A 22,520-nucleotide genomic window follows, 5' to 3' on the forward strand; every position below is an offset into this window, starting at 1 on the left:
CAGCACTTCTTCCAGGGTAAGACTTCACTTCAGAGTGAACGCTCGGCAATTTCTTCTGGCACTTGCATTCACATTATTAAGCACCCCGCCCCAGTGGGCGTGGCCACCGACGTGGCCTTCTGGGTCTCGTAGTGCCGTCCTTTACATCAAGTGAGTTGCCTTGCCTTCACCCGTAATAAAATTAAAACACCAAGTGGGTTGTGATGAAAACAGAACTGCTCCTCTGCTTGTCCGTGACTCTCTTCATTGGCATACCACTCCTAAAGCTGACACGAAGATTGTTGCACCAGCTGGACTGCACACCGTGCAGCGGGGGCTCTCCTCGTGGGGCACCTGTTGGGAGAACAAGGACAGCCACGAAGTGAGATGCAAAATGGCACACCCCACTGTGGTTTAATTGACATTTTATCCAGGTGCTCGGAGGCGAGCTACTCACTGAAGTAAGAAGGCGACTACAAAAACCAAGAGGCCAACTGTTTGGCAATGCCCACTGAGGCGGGGATATTAATGCTGCCTGAAAAAATGCTTGCCTTCGAGTACTAGCCCAAGCCTCTGATGAAGTAAGGTCACGAAACGCGTCAGGCTGGACTGTGATGCTGCTGCTTGAATTTGCATCCATTTCGTTGCTGCTTTCAACTGGAATTAAAACTGCCATAATCTTACCTTGCTTGTGGGCTCCTTCTGTTTCCAGGCAAACTTGTGTGTGGTATTTTAGCGGCGTGCCTGAGCCGCTGAAGTGAGCCCTGGGGCTCGTGCAGCCCGCCGCGGAGACGCTGATAACGCCACCGATATTGAAGCAAGGGGCACCTGTTGGGAGAACAAGGACAGCCACAACGTGAGATACAAAATGGCACACCCCACTGTGGTATAATTGACATTTTATCCAGGTGCTTGGAGGCGAGCTACTCACTGAAGTAAGAAGGCGACTAGAAAAACCAAGAGGCCATCTGTTTGGCAACGCCCACTGAGGCGGGGATATTAATGCTGCCTGAAAAAATGCTTGCCTTCGAGTACTAGCCCAAGCCTCTGATGAAGTAAGGTCACGAAACACGTCAGGCTGGACTGTGATGCTGCTGCTTGAATTTGCATCCATTTCGTTGCTGCTTTCAACTGGAATTAAAATTGCCGTAATCTTACCTTGCTTGTGGGATCCTTCTGTTTCCAGGCAAACTTGTGTGTGGTATTTTAGCGGCGTGCCTGAGCCGCTGAAGTGAGCCCTGGGGCTCGTGCAGCCCACCACGGAGACGCTGATAACGCCACCAATATGGAAGCAAGGGGCACCTGTTGGGAGAACAAGGACAGCCACGACGTGAGATGCAAAATGGCACACCCCACTGTGGTTTAATTGACATTTTATCCAGGTGCTCGGAGGCGAGCTACTCACTGAAGTAAGAAGGCGACTACAAAAACCAAGAGGCCATCTGTTTGGCAACGCCCACTGAGGCGGGGATATTAATGCTGCCTGAAAAAAAGCTTGCCTTCGAGTACTAGCCCAAGCCTCTGATGAAGTAATTTCACGAAACGCGTCAGGCTGGACTGTGATGCTGCTGCTTGAATTTGCATCCATTTCGTTGCTGCTTTCAACTGGAATTAAAATTGCCGTAATCTTACCTTGCTTGTGGGATCCTTCTGTTTCCAGGCAAACTTGTGTGTGGTATTTTAGCGGCGTGCCTGAGCCGCTGAAGTGAGCCCTGGGGCTCATGCAGCCCACCACGGAGACGCTGATAACGCCACCAATATGGAAGCAAGGGGCACCTGTTGGGAGAACAAGGACAGCCACGACGTGAGATGCAAAATGGCACACCCCACTGTGGTTTAATTGACATTTTATCCAGGTGCTCGGAGGTGAGCTACTCACTGAAGTAAGAAGGCGACTACAAAAACCAAGAGGCCATCTGTTTGGCAACCCCCACTGAGGCGGGGATATTAATGCTGCCTGAAAAAATGCTTGCCTTCGAGTACTAGCCCAAGCCTCTGATGAAGTAAGGTCACGAAACGCGTCAGGCTGGACTGTGATGCTGCTGCTTGAATTTGCATCCATTTCGTTGCTGCTTTCAACTGGAATTAAAATTGCCGTAATCTTACCTTGCTTGTGGGCTCCTTCTGTTTCCAGGCAAACTTGTGTGTGGTATTTTAGCGGTGTGCCTGAGCCGCTGAAGTGAGCCCTGGGGCTCGTGCAGCCCACCACGGAGACGCTGATAACGCCACCGATATGGAAGCAAGGGGCACCTGTTGGGAGACCAAGGACAGCCACGACGTGAGATGCAAAATGGCACACCCCACTGTGCTTTAATTGACATTTTATCCAGGTGCTTGGAGGCGAGCTACTCACTGAAGTAAGAAGGCGACTACAAAAACCAAGAGGCCATCTGTTTGGCAACCCCCACTGAGGCGGGGATATTAATGCTGCCTGAAAAAATGCTTGCCTTCGAGTACTAGCCCAAGCCTCTGATGAAGTAAGGTCACGAAACGTGTCAGGCTGGACTGTGATGCTGCTGCTTGAATTTGCATCCATTTCGTTGCTGCTTTCAACTGGAATTAAAATTGCCGTAATCTTACTTTGCTTGTGGGCTCCTTCTGTTTCCAGGCAAACTTGTGCGTTTGCACCTGTTTACCACCTGATTTGAATCCATGGTAATTACAGACTCTTAAATACTGAATTTCAGTCAAATTCGGTATTTCTGAGGTTCCCTACATCTCAAATACTCATTTTTACCACTTCTTATTTTCTGAATCGGTAACTTTACCGATTCGGTAACTTTACCGATTCGGTAAAAGTACTGATTCGGTATATTTTCCGATTCGGTAAGTTTACCAATTCGGTAAAATTACCGATTCGGTATATTTTCCGATTCGGTATGATTTACGAATCGGTAACTTTACCGATTCTGTAAAATTACCGATTCGGATGTTTTTCTGTCCCCTACATCCCAAATGGGCAATACCGGTCGGTAACGGCCGAAATTCGGTAAATTCGGCAGTTACCGACCGGTATTGGCCTACCTACATCTGGCCCTAGATGTGTGTATACATTTATGAATCTCTGAGTGGGTTTTTAGATACTTGTAATGCTGTGACAATGGATTCAAATATGATACTCTGTATTTTACAAAGAGTGATAAAAGATTTTACTAGTGTATGAAAAGGTGTATGTGATTGTCACGTGGATGATGTCATCAGTGATGTCATCAGTGATGTAATTTGAGATGTCATCAGTGATGTCACTGACCATGTCATGAATGATCTAATATGTGACATCATCAGCAGTGGATTGCGGGTGCGCGAAATATAGTTAGTACAACTAACTATATAGGAGCAATTTCAATGGTTTTTTAAATGCAAATTCCTAACTATATAAGGCCTGAAACCTATGGTTTTTTCAGTGAATTTCAAAGGTTTTTTATATGCTAATTCCTAACTATATAAGGCCTGAAACCTATGGTTTTTTCAGTGAATTTGCAAGGTTTTTTTAATGCTAATTTCTAACTATATAAGGCCTGAAACCTATGGTTTTTTCAGTTAATACGCAAGGTTTTTTAAATGCTAATTCTATTAGCGGATAATGTTTAAATATGTTAATATCCTTGTGGGACCACCTGAGCAGCCCTAGGGGGTCAGGTTCTTTCTACCCTGCCCCCTTTTTGCATTCTACATGTTTGTTTTTCTGCTTCTTTTGTGCCTCGGTCTACCTAGCACAAGATGAATGCCTTCCTGGTTAGAAGTATTGACAGCCAATGCTTTCCTGTGAAAGGCATGCTGAATGGCTGCCACTGTCTGTCAACACTCCAAACCAGGAAGTGTTGGCAGCCATCTTGTGCCTCGGTAGAACCAAGGCACAAGAAAGCAGTGAAACAAAGGTGCAAAACACGCAAAGGGGGCAGGGTAGAAGCCCCCTGACCCCCTAGGCCTGCTCAGGGGGTCCCAAAAGGACCCCCCAGGCCCATAAATAAAAAAAATTCTGGTTTTCCCCGTGGTACGCTCAGGGTACGCGTACCGGGAAGCGCACATGGGAACGCACCCAGAGCTCACCCAGCGAATTTTTTTTTTTTAAACGGATTTTTGCCCTTCAGGGTCCTTCTAGGCCCCCCCTCAGAAAACCTAGGGGGTCAGGGGGTGTCTACCCTGCCCCCTTTTAATAATTTCCCCCTTTTTATTTTCACCTCTTGTGTCTCGATTCTACAGAGACACAAGATGGCGGACTCTCAGGACTGTTTAGAATGTTGACAGACATCCGAGAGCCAATCAGTTTTCCGCTCGCGCACTCCCGTAGCGCGCCGGGTGCGCTCCCCGGTACGCGTACCGGTGAGCACTTGGAGCGCGCCTATAGATATATATGTGTTTTTTTAAGTTCATTTTCAAAAAAACCACTGGAGCAAATTTCACCAAATATAGCAAAGGCACATCTGCGTACCAGTCCCTACAATTTTGCAAAGTTTGGCGTAATTCCGTTCAGCGGTTCGGGCTGTAGCCGTGTCAGAACGTCCTATGGAAAATTGCATGGGAAAAACACATTTTGGGCCCCCCTTTTTTCTCAGCCCCCACTTCACGAACCCCCCCGAAACTTTCAGGGAAGGAGCGGAGCGGAGCTGGTCAAAATTTTGGAAAATGACACGCAAATTCCTCAACCGGCGCCAAAGTTATTCCCAATAGAATGTTGCGGATTTCCTATGGTAGCTAGGTCCTAACTATATATACCTACTGGCTATCGCCAGTAGGTAATATATATATATATATATATAGATATATATATATATATATATATTCACTGAAAAAACCATAGGTTATAGACCATATATAGTTAGGGATTAGCATTTACAAAACCTTATTTTACTCGCATAAAACCATTGAAATTCGCTTATATAGTTAGTTGCGCTAACTATATATCGCGCACCCGCAATCCACTGCTGATGATGTCACATATTACATCATTCATGACATGGTCAGTGACATCACTGATGACATCTCAAATGACATCACTGATGACATCACTGATGACATCTCAAATGACATCACTGATGACATCAATGATGACATCTTAAATGACATCACTGATGACATCACTGATGACATCTCATTTGACATTACTGATCACATCACTGATGACATCATTCATGTGATTATACGATGAACCTCTTCAGACTCTGATATAACCTTAGATACACTCAGTGTAAACAGACACTCACAGACTGTCACTCATCCATGGAGTTACTCACACACCTAGTCAGTCATGCAAAGAATCAATCACACCTCCATTTCCTCAACTATACAGTTATACACATCTTACTTATTCGAACATATACTAACACATATTTACTCCCTTATACAATCCCTGATACAAGTTCACAATGATCCATACAGCCACTCACACATTCACTGGCTCTTATGCACAGTTATTTATATATGTCAACTCTCACATGTACTGTGTTTTACATATGTACTTACTTTGACATGTAGCACTGAGATATCCATTCACTCTCCAATACACTCGTACACAGTCAACCACCCATACAGCTGTTTCCACATGCAGTTTTGAACCCATAGATCTAGTGAATCAACTGTTCACACATGTATGCACAGAGTCACACACCTCCCAGCCACCCCCACACACACACACACTCTCCCATACAAATACTTGGACAACCAATCAATAACCCATACAGTTACTCATATAGCTACTGATCAACACATGCAGCAGTTCATAGAACAACAGATATAACGATGCACAAATTAAGACAGTTTAGTCACTAACCCATGCACTCAGTGAGACACATTTAATCACTCTCTCATACAGTCAGTCATGCACCTACTAAATCCTTCATCCAGACACTTATACATCCACTCATTCTTCAATATGTAAGACATATTTTAACTTTAAAGAAACAGACAGCCACTGGATGATGTCATCAGTGATGTCACTGACCATGTCATGAATGATGTAATATGTGACATCATCAGCAGTGGATTGCGGGTGCGCGATATATAGTTAGCGCAACTAACTATATATGCGAATTTCAATGGTTTTATGCGAGTAAAATAAGGTTTTGTAAATGCTAATCCCTAACTATATATGGTCTATAACCTATGGTTTTTTCAGTGAATTTCAATGGTTTTTTAATACCAAATATCAAATGCTGTCAAATGTCAAGTACATGATAGGTAAAAACATTTTCGTGTTTATGCACGCTGATGGGCTTTGAACGCTGCCCCCCCTACCCCCCCCTCTTTTCTCTTAGCAGTACTCTCTCTTTGCAGATAGTGAAGGGTAGTTAACGCAGGCCTTTGCCCCCGTTGTAATCCGTCGTGCCTGCTTCTCTCTCTATTTGATTGATTGCTATCCAAGCATTTACTGTTTTAGAATTGGTTCTCTTTGGTTCATTCTGTATTTACAAACAAGCACAGAGTCGCAATACTCTGTTTAGTCTTTGCAGATAGTGAAAAATCGTTTAAAAAAACAAAAGGAATCGAGCAAAATCAGTAGGCCACTAATGGGATCTGTTTTTGACCTCGCTAAAATAGAAACATTAAGAACAACCCCTCATGAGAAATACGAAACTAGTAAGATGAACTTAGCTCCACACCATGATGGCTGCAAGACAGCTCGACTCCGCCGCCCACCCCACCCCACCCAAAATAACGACAAACCCTATGCAAATATTATAAATATATACAACACACCAGCAAAGTAACAGGGTAAAACGTTTTATTAAATAACTATAAAAATGGCAGCCTGCTGCAACATCGATCCAAATGCCTTTTGGTGACTCTTCCATTGTGAACATTGTCCCACAATCCGTTTGACCTGAAACGATTACACAAATAAAACATTTGTGAGTTTTAAATTTCCGGAGAAGTATAATTCACCAATAGTTTTCTCTGTAGATCTTTTTCCATTAACAATCCCAGTTCCATCACCCGCCCAGGATATCACTACTGTTAGTTGTCATTGTTGCTTCTGTTTTAATAAAAAATGTTTTAAGGTGTTTACTGTTTTTGTTGCGATGTATATATTTATAAGTTATTAAAGTGTTATAATCCTACTAATTTGTTTATCGATTATTGCTGTTTGAGATATTCCCTGTCTACAAACAGAGAAGAATAGAAATATTCTGTCTCCCTTTGCAGATAGTGAAGGATAGGTAATGCAGACTTTTGTCCCCCGTTGTAATCCGTCATGCCTGATTGATTGATTGGCTGGACATTTATTGTTCAAGGAATAGTTCTTTCGAGGTACTCTCTGTTTGCAAATAACGTGGAATAGAAATATTCTGTCTAGTCTTTGCAAGTAGTGAAGGGTGGGTAATGCGGACCTTTGTCCCCCGTTGTAATCTGTCATGCCCATCTACTCCCCACTGATTGAGAAACTAGTTCCACCCGGACCATTTATTAGAGGTACATCATCTGACTCAACCGGGGAGAACCCCTAATAAAGAAGACATATGTAAAATACGAAGTAATCCCTGTATCCTGTTAAACAGAAACTTTAGCATGAAACACACTTGAAAAGGAAGGGAAAGAAATCGAACAAAATCAGTAGGCCTCTGATGAGTTTTTGACTTTGCTAGAAATAAGAACCATGAAAGTGGTGAAAGAAGCCAAGCTTGACGTTACGGCAGCCACAAGGTAGCTAGGCTCCGCCACCCCCCCACTGCTCCAAGCATGTCTGTCCCACCGCCCACCACGCCCAATAACGGTAACATGAAATAAATACAAATCAGCAGATACCTACCCCCATTCCGGAAACTCCCGAAGTGCAACAGGTTCGCGGCTACGCCCATCCGGAAGACGAGGCCTTCGGCACGTGTAGGGCGAGTCCTGCTGGCAGCCGTCGGCGGGGAGGTCATCCCGTAAGGTGGGCCAGGAGAGGAGCCGAGGCCGACGGGATTCTTCTTCTTTCTTACATAATGGCTGCGACAACGGGGGGGGATGTCTTGCACATGCCACCGACCCCCCCCCCTCGTATCTCCTGGTCTGGCCCCGGCATGATATGAGCTCCCCGTTCGGGCCTGAAGCGGCGCCCTGCAGGCCACGGGGGGGATGTCTTGCCTCTGCCTCCGACCCCCCCCCCTCTTATCGCCTGGTCCGGACATCACGGATATCAACGCCAGGTGTCGGCGTGGGGTGCACTGGGAGGGAGAGGCGGCACGAACAAGCCTCTCCCACCCCCACAGGTGGGGGCCCCTCGGCTGCACCCCCAACGCTCCACTCACCCAACAAAAGGGTTTCTCCACTATTGCGATACAGCGACGCTCCACTCGCCCAACAAAAGGGTTCCTCCACTCTTGCGATGCAGCGACGCTCCACTCACCCAACAAAAGGGTTCCTCCACTCTTGCGATGCAGCGACGCTGCACTCACCCGACAAAAGGTCTCGTCCACTATTGCGAGGCAATGATGCTCCGCTCACCCAGCGGGGGTCTCGTCCACTGTTGCGGTGCAACGGCGCTTCTGAGTTCAACTAGAAAATGAGTCTTGCATCCAGAAACGTTCTCCTCAACTTTGAAGATTCTATAAGAGCCACGGGGGCCCCCGACCCCCGATGGGGAATGACTGCCATGATCACCCACGGAACGACCACGATGTAGCCGCGGGACGTCGGCGCGCTCATGCCGGCGCCGGCCTCAGTCTTGAAATCACCAAAATCCTGCAAGACTACCAACTTGATCAGTTCCGGTGGGACACCAGTATGACCCGGTAGGAGAGATTTTTGCCTCCCACCCCTCTTTGACTGATGGTTCATGTCGCCAGTCCCCTCTACTACCCTTCAACAAAAACTTTTAGACTGCCGAAAGAGGTCCCGGTCCAACCACGAGTTGGTGGAGACATTTTGACTATACTTGGACCTTCCTGACCTCACCCAAAATGGCGCCGGTACAAATGAAACTATTGTGCCCCGATTGCTCAGCCTTGATATCAGGAGATATGTATGCAGTTTTTAGCACATGAATTGATATGGGATAAGAATGATTATATGTTCGGACAATGAATTGATCCGGGATGGGTATTGATTATACGTTCGAACAATAAATTGACATGGGACTTGTACTGATTACACATTCGGACAATGAATTGATATTAAGTTCTAATGCATCATTGATTACTGTATTTATTGAAGGTTAGAATTGTCGACACTTTTGGTACTTGCTCACAATGAATTATCGATATGATTTTGTTGCACTTGTCGCACTTTTTACTGATTATATGTTCGGACAATGAATTGATCCGGGATGGGTATTGATTATAAGTTCGAACAATGAATTGACATGGGACAGGTACTGATTACACATTCGGAAAATTAATTGATATTAAGTTCTAATGCATCATTGATTACTGTATTTATTGAAGTAATACTGATCTCTCCGCATGAAATTAATTTTCCACATGCTACACAAGTCAATCTCATCTGCCCAAAGTTCTTTTGCAGATTTGGGACCGTTTCCCTTGCCTCTGACTCACTTATTGCTAAGTCATTGGTGGATGTTTTTGCCGGTCGGGGGTTATCCCCCAAATCTCGAAGTTGTGCTTTAGAATAATTAAGAGGGTGCCACCTCTCCATGTGCCAATGCATGGTATGATTACCATAGCTATATTTTTTTTCGGTCCCTCTCGAGAGTTTTTTTTTTGCAGATGAGGCAGGTAACGAACCTGGCTTTAACTTTCTTTTCATGAGAAGGAAAAGAAAAAAATTGCCAGATAAAATTCACTTTCACATGGGACGTTCTTGGCATTTCTTTTAGTTTTTTAATGTACATGTTCATAAAACGATTACACAAATGAAACATTTGTGAGTTTTAAATTTCCGGAGAAGTATAATTTACCAATAGTTTTCTCTGTAGATGTTTTTCCATTAACAAACCCAGTTCCATCACCCGCCCAGGATATCACTACTGTTCCCCATGTCATAAAACCTTAGGATGTTCAATAACTGAAACAGCTAATATGGGTTTACTTACAGGGGACATCTTTTGTTCTGTTTTGTAAAGTAAAACTATTGTGAACGCAAGTATTATACATAGTAAGTGTTTAATATAGCATTTGTCAGTCATTGGTTAAGCAGCTAGGACCTGTTCACTCTTGACACCCCAGGTGCTGTGTATGTTGCACTATGGTGCTGCATCGGGAATACGGACAACCCTATTGATGTTGATTTTTCATTATTGATTATTGTAAAGAAATGGCGACTCCCCCCTTTAGCAGATTAGCTAAATCTTTGCGTAATTTGGGCATAAAAGTTATATTATTGGAAGTAGATGGTTATAGTTCTGGTTAATTTCCATTCAGAATGTCCTACACAGCACCACTCTAGGTAAATATGCTGCCTTGGGACTATTCGCACAACAGACCGCTACTGACCATTGTTGCTTCTGTTTTAATAAAAAATGTTTTAAGGTGTTTACTGTTTTTGTTGCGATGTATATATTTATAAGTTATTAAAGTGTTATTTTCCTTCTACTTTTTTGTGAGTGCTATATATTTTTAATGTGACACATAATTGTGAAGACTTTGATGTACAAAAAGGCATCCCTGGAATCTTCCGCTTCATGCTCGGTCCCACACACCCTCACAGTGAGAATCCCCTCTCCAATCACAATACAGGATGGTTATCAGATTGCAGGAACGCGTGTAGTGTGACGGATCTCATCGGGTGGGGGCCTTGATCTACTGTAACTTCTTTGAAGAGGGGTGATTCTTTACAGTTGAGGCCATAAACTACATCTGCAGGGCTAGGTGATAACCTGGGACGGGCCTGGACAATCGGACACAGAGGAAGAGGAGTGTCAGAGGGTGCGGTAGTGAATAGGGTGAAAGGCAGGTGTCGGGCGGGCACAGGGTGTGATTCTCAGAGAAGAACAGCGCAGATGGGAGGAGGTTTCTAGCCCATACATGAGAAAGAGAGCGGGAGTGACCAGTGCGTGGGGGAGATGCTTGCGAGGGTGCAGACAGTGGGTCTGGTCAAGGCATCTAAAATGGCTGCTGTGCTCGACAAAAGTGTGGCATTGCAAAAAAGGCAAGATGGCGCAGACAATGTTTATCAATAATGATTTATTTATAACAAATAAAATATTTACTCGCAGTGACAAAATGGCGGTCAACACTTCCTGATTTCCATCGAATCGAACGTTAACAGACGTCACGCAGCAAAAAAAAAAACGCTCACGCACAGCCGCTGGAAGACATGTATCAACATATATGAGCCTCCTCAGCCACCCTCAGAAAACGAAAGGGGTCAGGATACGTCTCCCGTACCCCCTTATACCTAGTAATTTAATGAAATCGAAACACAAAATGGCGAATTCACGTTTCGCTACCAGTTTGCGACCCGGTTCGCGAACCGAGAAGCGCTTCTACCGCGAAAAATCAAATTTTTATTATTTGCCCCACGGGACCCTTTAATAACCCCAACATCATTCCTAGGGGGTCAAGAGGGGTCTACCTAGCCCCCTTTCATTAAATTCCCCCTTCGTTTTTCTCCTCCTCTTGTCTCTCGATCCTACCGACAGACAAGATGGTGGCCGCACCGGACTGTTTAGAATGTTGACAGACACCGGAGAGCCAATCAGCTTCGCTACGCAAAGCTCCGTTACGCGGAAAGTACGCGATCTGGAGCGCTATCTGGGACGCTGTCACAGATATATCTGTTTTTTAAACGTTAATTTCTCAAAATCCACTGGAGCACATATATTGAGACCCAGCAAAGGCACATCGGGCTAACAGTCCCTATAATTTTGCCAAGTTTCGTGCAAATCCATTCAGCCGTTAGTTTGCGACCCGGTTCGCGAACCGAGAAGCGCTTCTACCGTGAAAAATCAATTTTTTTTTATTTTCCCCACGGGACCCTTTAATAACCCCAACATCATTCCTAGGGGGTCAAGAGGGGTCTACCTTGCCCCCTTTCATTAAATTCCCCCTTCGTTTTTCACCTCTTCTTGTCTCTCGATCCTACCGAGAGACAAGATGGCGGCCGCACCGGACTGTTTAGAATGTTGACAGACACCGGAGAGCCAATCAGCATCGCTTCGCAAAGCTCCGTGACGCGAAAAGTACGCGATCTGGTGCGCTATCTGGGACGCTGTCACAGATATATAAATTTTTTAAAACGTTAATTTCTCAAAATCCACTGGAGCACATATATTGAGACACAGCAAAGGCACATCGGGCTAACAGTCCCTACAATTTTGCCAAGTTTCGTGCAAATCCATTCAGCCGTTCGAGCTAAAAGTGAGGCCAAACGCCCTATGGAAATTAACATGGGAAAAACGCGTTTTGGGACCCCCCTTTTTTCTCTGCCCCCCCTTGACGAACCCCCCCCAAATTTTCAGGGGCTGCTCAGAAACAAAATGTGCCATTTTCCTGAAAATTTCAGCCGATTCCGTCCACAAACGCCAAAGTTATTAGACATAGAATTTTCAAAAGTTCCATAGAGAAATAATCCTAACTATATATACCTACTGGCTATCGCCAGTAGGTAATATATAGAGAGAGAGAGAGAGAGAGAGAGAGAGAGCTCTTCTTACATTTCTAAGTGCTATAAATGGATGTTCGTTTTACCACCTTTATGGTACTCTAGCAACCTCGGACAGATACAAGACAACCCTGAAGAAATTCATTCAAACTCATGACCTCTAAACCAACAACTCCATTATAGCTGAGTCAGAGTTCAGCTCACTTAGATATCCTAACAGTTTTAGAAACTAAGACATCCACAGAACTCCAACAAGTAATAAAACCATAGTCTGTTTCCTATATTGCACTGGTGCTCCATTACTGACATTTGACTGGGCTGTCATGAAGAATCTCTCTTCTCAACTGTTGAGTATTCCATTAGAAATGCCACTAAATCGAAATTATGACTTTTACATCAGGTACTTGAAATTGGCAGCAAAGTGGCTCATTGGGCCATGTTTTTGCCACATATTGTTAAGAGGGAGAACCAACCTCCCTGAACCAAATGTTGGATGATCAGACTCACTTGCTTCAGTCTCTTGTGAGACCCACTGCTAACAAAAACATTTTAACACAGTCCACCAATTAGGCTGTGATTACGAGTTGAGCAGACGGGAATTCATAAATGTAATTCCCCTCCACTCAATAATATGTGAGCTAATTTTCCAGCCTTAGATATCACAGGTGCCAGACACAGGACCCAGTTGCACTGTCCGGAAATCAAACTGATAAAGATCCATATTGATAACTGACTGAAGCGCAACATGGCCCCTAACCTCCACGTGACTCCACTACTAAGGCACATGTGATCCCTCTACCAAGGCTCAGGGGAGCATGCAATGCTACCCACTCCAAGGCAACATCCCCCCTTCCCTCTCCTTCCTTCAATGAGTCCTATAAAGCTGTGATGTCTGCAAACACAATAGAGGCGGACCAACAGCATGAAGATGAAAAATGAGACAGCATTGACATACAGAAAAGTAAAGCAAGTAATAAACACCAAGCTTTTCAAAGTACAGCTAACAAAAATAAAAACATAAATGTGCAGCTATGAATGGCTTATAATCCAATGACTACTCAACCTCAGGAGCACTATCTTTATTTATTTATTTATGTGTTTTATAGAGCGCTAATGTGATCCGTTAGGGTATCAGAGCGCTTTACATGGCTAAATAAGATGTTTACAAAAATTCAGAACAGACGAATCAGGAGAACGTTTTGCCATGATAGACAGCATAATGCAATGAGAGGACATAGACAAACATGGGTAAAACTTAAGGGAGATGAACAAACGTTAGTGGGAGCAGAGACAGACTGCACAGCAACAGTCTCTGCCCTTTAACCCCTTGAATGCGTATGGAATACCTCCACGGTGCAGGCGAATTCTACGCGTGGGCGATTCGGTCAGCCCCCGGCCATCCGATGCAAATGCCCACCGTGACATTGGACGGCCAGGGTCCATCTAACTCATGGAAAGGGTTAAAGTGACAGTGAAGTATGAATGAAGCTAAAGGAGATAGCAACAAACATGATACAAAACAATGCGTAGGCTACATCAATGAAATTCAGATTGGCATACACGGGTAGAGGTCAAGAAGAGAGCATGTCGCTATGCCACTGAGCTGTATATTCGCTGAGAGTGTTTATGGAAGGAATTTGCCCATTAGGAAAGTCTTTGCTTCCTTTTTGAATCTAGACAAGGAAGGTATTCTTCTGACTTTGGGTGGCAATGAGTTCCAGTTCCAGATGAGTTCTGGGTGCTGCCCCACTTTTAGGAGGTGAGATTAGCAAGGATTCCGTTTTTTTGTGCATTCACTTTGAGCTGGTTGCAAGTAAGCCATTGCACAGTTAGCTTTAGATCCTCGTTCATTGTTTTGATCTCTTATAGGGATGAGAGTTTGATGTCGATCTGTGTGTCATCAGCGTACATGTGGAAAGAGATGTTGGTGATACACATAATTTCAGCTAAAGGTTCAAAATAGAGGTTAAAAAGCATAGGGAAGAGAGTTGAACCTTGGGGGACTCCAATCGTAATTGGAGAAGGAGTGGATACTTTTTATTAACTAAGAATCTTTGGGAGCGGTTACGAAGAAAGTATTTAAACCATTAGAGGGCGGTTCCCCCTAATCTCATCCTATTTTCAAGACATTCTAGTAACTTCTCAAGGTTAACTGTGTTGAACGCCAATGATAGGTCCAAAAGAATTAAGAGACATGTTTTGTCTTGGTCTAGGGCTTTAAGGGCATCATCTACTATATGGAGAATAGTAGTTTCAGTGCTGTGATCTGGCCTAAACAACACCACTGGGTTTGGGCTCCCAACAGCACAGCTTGCCACAAGCTTGTAATAAAACAAAAGAAGATGCCTGTGCTGATATCTAATTAGTCGCCCTATTTCTGGCTAAACATAAGAAATAGAACAAATGTTTTTTTTATCAAAATGTATCGTTTTTTTCCTTTTATTTTAATTTCAGTCATTTATTCATTTTTTATTTGGAAAATTAAATTTAATCAAGTTCATATTTTAAGACCTTATGTACAACAAAACACCGAATAACATATATTCAAATATCTATTTACAATTAGACAATCAAAAAATACATATCAACGTGATCTCATTCAAACAGTCAGTCAAACCACTTTCACACCACAATATATACAAAATATATACAAAAACAGACAAAGAAGAAAACATGTAAATTATTTTCAAATTGTAATCCGATAAATTACAATAAAGCCATGAGTAGTTCTTATGTTTTACAAAAACCTATTGATATTTTTGCAATTTTAGGTTCTTTTGGGCTTATAGAGATCTGGCCTGAAACCAGATTGGCATACGTCTAGCAGGTTGAATTTAGCGATGTGTTGGCTAAGTTGTTGTTGCACACATTTCTCAAGAAGTTTTCCTACAAGAGGAATATTGGATATACGTTTGAAATTGTCTGGTTCAGCAGGATTCAGAGTGGGTTTTTTTAAGATGGAGATGACTTGACCAGCTTTAAGAGAGTCAGTATGGACCCTTGAGTTAGAGAAGCAATGATTATTGTGGTCTAGATGGGTATGATAAATTGGTTGGTTGCAGACAAGCAGTTGGAGGGGAGCGGGTCATTGAAGTGGTTGTTAGGTTTAATGGATGCTAGGATTTTCGAGATGGTATGGTCATCGTACAGGTTAAAGGTAGACCAGTGAGCTTGGTTTTTGAGTGCTGCCTGGCGGAGGTGAGTGGAGACATTGGTTAATGTCTCCAGAGAACGGGCACTAGCAGTGGAATCCAGCTAGTTTCCAAAGGAATTGATTTTAGTTGCAAAGAAGGAGAGAAATCACGGTGTATTGGGGATTTTTTTGGCTTCTTAAGAGGTTTTTGCCAGTTTGTTTGATTGTTGTGTTACCATTTCAAAGAGCTTGTGAGGTCTTTTCTTAGCGTTCTCCAGTTTCAATCTAAAGAATTATTTTTTTGATTTGCGAATGCTCTTGTTGTTCTTTGTATGTTTTACTAACCTGTACAGGAACAGGTTCATGTCTTTGTGTGGTGCACTATCTGTAATTATGGAACATACCCTATTAGCATACATACCGGGGTAAGATGGTAAAAGAAAACCTACATGTGAGGATTACTCTAGCAGATTGATAGCACATATGTGGTTGGTGGTGCAATGCTCCAAAGATGCATTACCTAATGCCATATCACACCAGGGTGAAAAATAATTACACTCTCCAGAAAGCAGGATTACATACACACTAATTTATTTGACATGCCTTATACACTAACCCACACACAAACATGCACAAGCATAAGATAACATAACTAAATCTGATTGGGAGTTGGGACACCTCTTTCCTTGATGGTAAATACCCAGAAGACTCCTACACCCACTCTGGGATATTAGCACAATATGCAGCAACAAGTGTGTGCAAGCAGGGTTATGGTCAGTCCTTTATAAGCTCCCTCTGGTCCACCTACCTAATGTACTCCATAGCCATACTATTACTGTCCAAAAAGCACAACACTTGTGCCTTTTACTGTGAGCCAGTAATGTGAGTAGGTTGTTTTGGTTTAAACTATTGACATTCTCAGAATGTCCCTATGTCATCAGAAGAGCACGTTGCGAGTGCTGGCTCCCTTTCTACTAGTGGAAACACAGACAGTTGGGATCTAGCCACCAATGTAACTGGATCTTTTGGCCAGCCTGCCTTGCTGATGGAAAAATTAGCTCAAAGAAGAAACAGCGCTTTGTGCCCCATGTTTTATTGAACTCAACATTGGTGACATGTGGCTCCTGGAGGAGTGGTGCTATCTCCACCAACGTTTCTTTAACCCCTTAAGTGCTGCCTCGGTGCATTGGCCGACGGCAGCACTACCTCCCCAGTGCTGCGCACGACCATTGGACGTCCATTCAGCACTAGTTCCAATGGACAGCGCAGCACTGGGGAGAGATGTTTAATAGCATCTATGAGGTTACTGGTTGTACCGCTCCTCACTGAAAATATCATGCTTTCTCGAATGAGCAACAAAGGAATATTGATGACCCTACATCTTTTAGATGCTGATTTCCTTGAAGGTGAGAATTGGGTATCCACGAGAATTATCTAATTATTCTTTCACAACCCTTTGAATAATGCCTGCTGTGCACAAGCATTCTTCCTAACATGTAACCACTCTATTAAGATGCGGTCACGTGCATATTGCACAAAGTTAATGCTGCATCACCCTGAAGTGTACATGCATCACGTGACCTTGTTGAGTAATGCTTCTTCTCGCAGAACAGACCGAGAGAGGAGTGTTTATTTCTGCATTCGTGCACTCTGTCGAAACTAATGAGTGCACTGTTTGTGTGTTCATGAGAACACTGGGAGAAAATGAACTCATCAAACTGTCAGTGATGGAAACACAAAGAAACTCATGATTGTAGATGTCCTCCGGCAAAGAGGAAGCAGGTTTGAGTATTTATTGTTTATTAAGCAATTCTCACCTAACTGCACAGAAAGTATGTCTTATTTTTTTTTCAAAACTCGGTTTAAGAAACCTGTAGAGGAAGATTTCTCTGCATTTCAGCTTTTCAGCATTGAAGCTTCAAATGGAACATTAGCAACTTTTTCCTAACAACTAACTGAACCTTCTTGTTTTTATATAAGCATATTACTTTAACTTGTTGTTTTATTTTATTAAGTTAATGTATTATTTTAATTAGTTTGTTGTGTTTGAAGGGGCGTCTCTTCCTCAGAAGCGGAGGAGCATCGCCTCGCCTGCGATCGCAACAGGCATACACAAAAACACAAAGAAATAAAATGGCATTTCCACGCCATTTTATTTACTTGTCTCCACACTGGCTGGTAGCTGTCTACAGCGTGAGGGTCATGCAGGCTGAGTCCTGCAAATGTAGGATGTCAGCACTTGTCTAAAGTGCGCATGTCGGATTGGCCGACTGTCTAGCGACGGCCAGCCTGAAATGCGGACTGGAGACCCAGCAATCCACAGGCTATGAAACAGCCTGGGGATTGCTGGCACAGTCCCCCAGCTTCAAAATGAGCACTGGGTGAGCCTGCTCCACCAATCCTGGTGCTGCTTTCACAGCATGAAAGCAGCTCCAGAATTGGTTGGAGTTCCATTCGACAAGCAGGAAGGAAGTTCTTCATGTTCCTGCTTTTGGAAAGGAGAAGTACCGCAGTGGTCCGTCTGCTCCACGTTTATGGTGAGTAGCGCTTTCGCGCCTCACAATATTTTATTGGAACTAGTGTGTGTTTGAAGAGATATTGAATAAGAAATGGCAGCAACTTGGGGATCATTACCTTTTAATGTGGGTGATGTGTCAGAGTCCAATACAGAGTTGTAGCAGAGCAGGAGTGTTTGAGTTACATGACACATCCATGCTGATGTATCTTTGATCTCACAACAGGACCTAAGATGTGTGCTATGTAAGGGTGTCACAGCGATTGATAGGTGTGATATTGATGAGGATGTGCTGTTGTGTGACACAATTTCATGCACACATCACTGTCACTGATTATGAGTTGTTAACACGTGTATTTGTGTAGAGTGTGCCGATGCACTAAAATACCCACCAAATAACACCCTTTCAATGTCAGATCCAATCGGCTTTCATCCCACAAAGACATCCATTCAACATTCCCCCTTGTCCTGTTTAACTCCAGTACTGGGTTGAAGGGCAGATCATACCAACCGCTTCAACTGGATCAGCAATTAGGGATGAAACAAACACAACTGTAGTCACACATCTCTACCTATCCAATAATATCAAATAATTAGAAAAGTAATGGCAGGACTAATGTCTTCCATACTATGAACATTTTTAATGGATGGACGAAAAACATCCAGTAAAACAAGGGTCAATGGTCAGTACATTTCAGAAATCTGTGTCACAGTACAATGCTCTGACACAAAACTTGCCCTTACTGAGACTTCCAGGGAACCTCCCTAGCAAAGGGGCATCCATTGGGCTTAGCAGGCACCTTGATAATGTTACTTGGGAGGAGGGGTTGGTTTAGGGAAAGGTGGGTTTGGTTTTGGGAGGGTTTTTTTTTTACTTCTTAGAGGTAGGGATTGTGTTAGTGAGGTGGAGATCCATTTCTTTAGGGGTGGATTGGGATGTGGAAATTTTGGGTTGGGCTTTGGGAGGGGGTTTCTTGACATTCATAGGGGTGTGGCATGGGTAGGGATCTGGTTTTCAGGGGTGGATTGGTGTGTATGCTGTTCTGTAGGTGTCTTTTGTGTGGGTGACTGTGAGCATTTGCCTTTTTTTGGTGTGTGTGATGTGGATGTGCTGGGTGTTATGAATAGGTCTGTGGTGTTGTGTCTGCAGGAATGCTGGATGTTGTGGAGGGGTCTGTGGGTGTTGGTATGGTGTCTGCATGAATGCTGGGGGTTGTGGAGGGGTCTGTGCATGCTGTGCCACCAAACTTGCCCTTACTGACACTGCCAGGGAACCTCCCTAACAAAGGGGCATCCATTGGGCATAGCAGGCACCATGATAATGGTACTTGGGAGGAGGGGTTGGTTTAGGGAGAGGTGGGTTTGGTTTTGGGAGGGGTTTTCTTTGACTTCTTAGGGGTATTGGTGGTTTTAATTGTGTGGAGATCCATTTTTTTAGGGGTGGATTGGGATGTGTTTATGTGGGGTTGGGCTTTGGGAGGGGTTGCTTGAAATTCTTGGGGGTGTGGCAGGGGTAGGGATCTGGTTTTTCAGTGGTGGATTGGCATGTGGACGGATTGGTTTGGGCTTTGGGAGAGGTTTTTGGGGATTTGGGATGGGGCGGATTTCACAGGGTTAAGGGCAAGGACAAACAAGAAACTTTCCTTGGGAAAATAGAAAGGGTGTTCAGGAGGGAGTTGAGTTTGGGAGGCAGAGGTTGTGGAAGTGAGAGTTGTGTATGCTGTATCTACTGGGTGTTCTGTAGGTGTTGGTTGTGTGGGTGACTGTGAGCGTTTGCATTTTCTTTGGTGTGTGGGTGATGTGGATGTGCTGGGTGTTGTGAATGTGTCTGTGGTGTTGTGTCTGCAGGAATGCTGGATTTTGTGGAGGGGTCTGTGGGTGTTGGTGTGGTGTAGTGTCTGCAGGAATACTGGGCGTTGTGGAGGGGTCTGGATGTTGGTGTGGTGTCTGTGGGAATGCTGGGTGGTGTGGAAGGGTCTGTGGATGTTGGTGTGGTGACTGCAAGAATGCTGGTGATTGTGGAGGGATCAGTGGGTGTGGTGTTTGGGTGTATTTTGAGGTGGTGGTGGGTGTGAGGGGTTGAGTATTGCATGCCAGCATATTTTATGCAGTTTTTGTTTGTGTGTGGTGCTTGAGTATGATGAAGTGTGCTTGGGACAGGTATGGGACTAGGGAATTTGGAAGGAGCAGGAGGTAAGGTGGAATATTGAGATGGGTGGAAGGTTGTTGTGAGGGAGGAGGCCAGAGCCTGAAAAGACCTCTGTAGGCCAGCCATTGCACTGTGGATGCATTCCAGTTAGGCCATCATCTGTGTCTGCTGGCTGCCTTGACCCTGGATAAAATTTAACAGTGCAGTCTGACCCACAGAGATGTTCCTCAGGAGGTCAAAAGCCTCCTCACTCTAGGCAGCGGGGGTAACAAGGGCAGGGGCTGAGGTGCCTGCTGCAAAGAAGATGGCTTCCCTCTTAGGGGAGCGGCCCTAGCCAACTGGTTGGAGGACAATAGGGAAGGTGGCGATGGAACTGGGGGTGGTGAAAAAGGATGGAGGTAGAACTAATCCTGTAGGGTCTACCACCACTCGTGAGTTTCCAAAGAAGGATGACTCAGATGATGAACTTGAGCTGGTGCTTGTGCCCTCTGTTGTACTCCCTACACCCTTGTGGTCACTAGGTCCCTCTGTGTCTGTGCTTTCACGTCCGGAACCACTGTGACCAGCTGTGTCCCCAATGATGTTGGCCCCTTCTCCTTCGCTTGTCCTGGAGGCATCTGAAATGACATGTAAAGCAGGTTTATTGCAACTGCGATTCCACACATGACCATCACATATCAACAGAAAACATTCATTAGGTGCACATATCACACCAGCTTCATGGTTTCCTATATATGCTTCAAAATTAGCATGAACACATGAATGCATGCTACATAACAGACAGTTTCAAATACATTGTTGGACTTGTCTACACTCCATCCTTATGCCCATACTAGGATAGTTGATCACCTTGCATACTTTGGCATTTGTAGTACACCATGGTAAAATGATGTTACCAAATAGGATGGTTACAAGTTTTTACATTTACAATATGTTCCCACAAGGCCCAGATTGCAACAACTTGTAATTTTCCTCATAACACATCAGGATGTCATGAAGGTCAAGTTAAAGACCATTGAACAATCAATGTATGTGGTGGTAGAAATCATGTCACATGCAAATGTTTATTGCACAGTGATGACACTTTTGAGTTCAAACTTCATCATATATCCACCACCTGAAAAGTCTAATTAAAGCTGTATTAAAGTAGTTAAGCAATGTATCACTTGGCATAGAAAAGCTGCCTTGAAACATTGAGGGCCAAAGTTTTGGAAGATAGATACTCCAAAATCCACAGCACAACACTTCATATAGCCTATAAACAGCCCTGCTTGGTACAGGTGAAAAAAAACAATCATAGATGCCAATACACCTTTGAAGGTTGTTGGCTGTCAGTGAATATCAATGACAGGACGAGGTGGGAGCACTATAGCCCTAATGGGATGACACATCACAGCAGAATTTTATTATAGCCTTGTAAGACTGAGGCCCTGATTACGAGTATGACGGTGGCTAGAGCGCTGTACTGTTGGTGATGGTCTGACCGCTGCCTCCTTGTCAGTCCAACAGCCCGATTATGAGGAGGGCAGTCGAACTGCCACAACACTGCTCCAACCCCCAGAATGTTGAATCCCCCATAGGTGTGGAAAGCAGTGCTTCAAGACGACGGGGTCGATGTCGACACCACCGTGCTCATTACAACCTGCATTCAGGCCGACATGGAAAGGCTGAGAAAGGGATCCCAAAAAGGGCTCCTGTGTGATTTTGCCCATTGACAGTATGCAGGCCACTAGGGGGTTCAGGGTCCACACTGGGAAGACAGCCCCAGCTAGTCCTCCACAATATTCCTGATCTAGCACCTCAGGTGCTCCCACCTCTTACGACAATGGATGCTGTGCTGGCGAAAGACCCCCTGGGTCCAGACCTCCGGGCGATAGCTTTCCAAATGGACTGCTTCTGATGGGTGTTGACCTGTATGGATACAATAGATGAATACATAGATTATAACTGCAAGTCTTAGGATATCTGCTGGTTGACACACAAAATATGTATACACCTAGCACAAGCATTAAACAATAGTTAACACACTACATGAGTCAGTCTCACAAGCTAAGCACTACAAAGACATGAATATTAACTTTTGTAGTTATCTGCTGACTATCATCAATCCTGGTCATGACCTACACTAACTAAGGCAGCCCACTAACATCATGTAGTCCAGGGCCATCCTACTTGAAACATAGCACACCATTATGAGCTTGTGAAGGGTAAACTAAGTTTGCATGATTGTAAAGACACCTTTACTACCAGGTCCATTGACTTAA

This window comes from Lissotriton vulgaris, chromosome 3_1 (assembly GCF_964263255.1).
Source record: "Lissotriton vulgaris chromosome 3_1, aLisVul1.2, whole genome shotgun sequence".
Lineage (NCBI taxonomy): Eukaryota > Metazoa > Chordata > Amphibia > Caudata > Salamandridae > Lissotriton > Lissotriton vulgaris.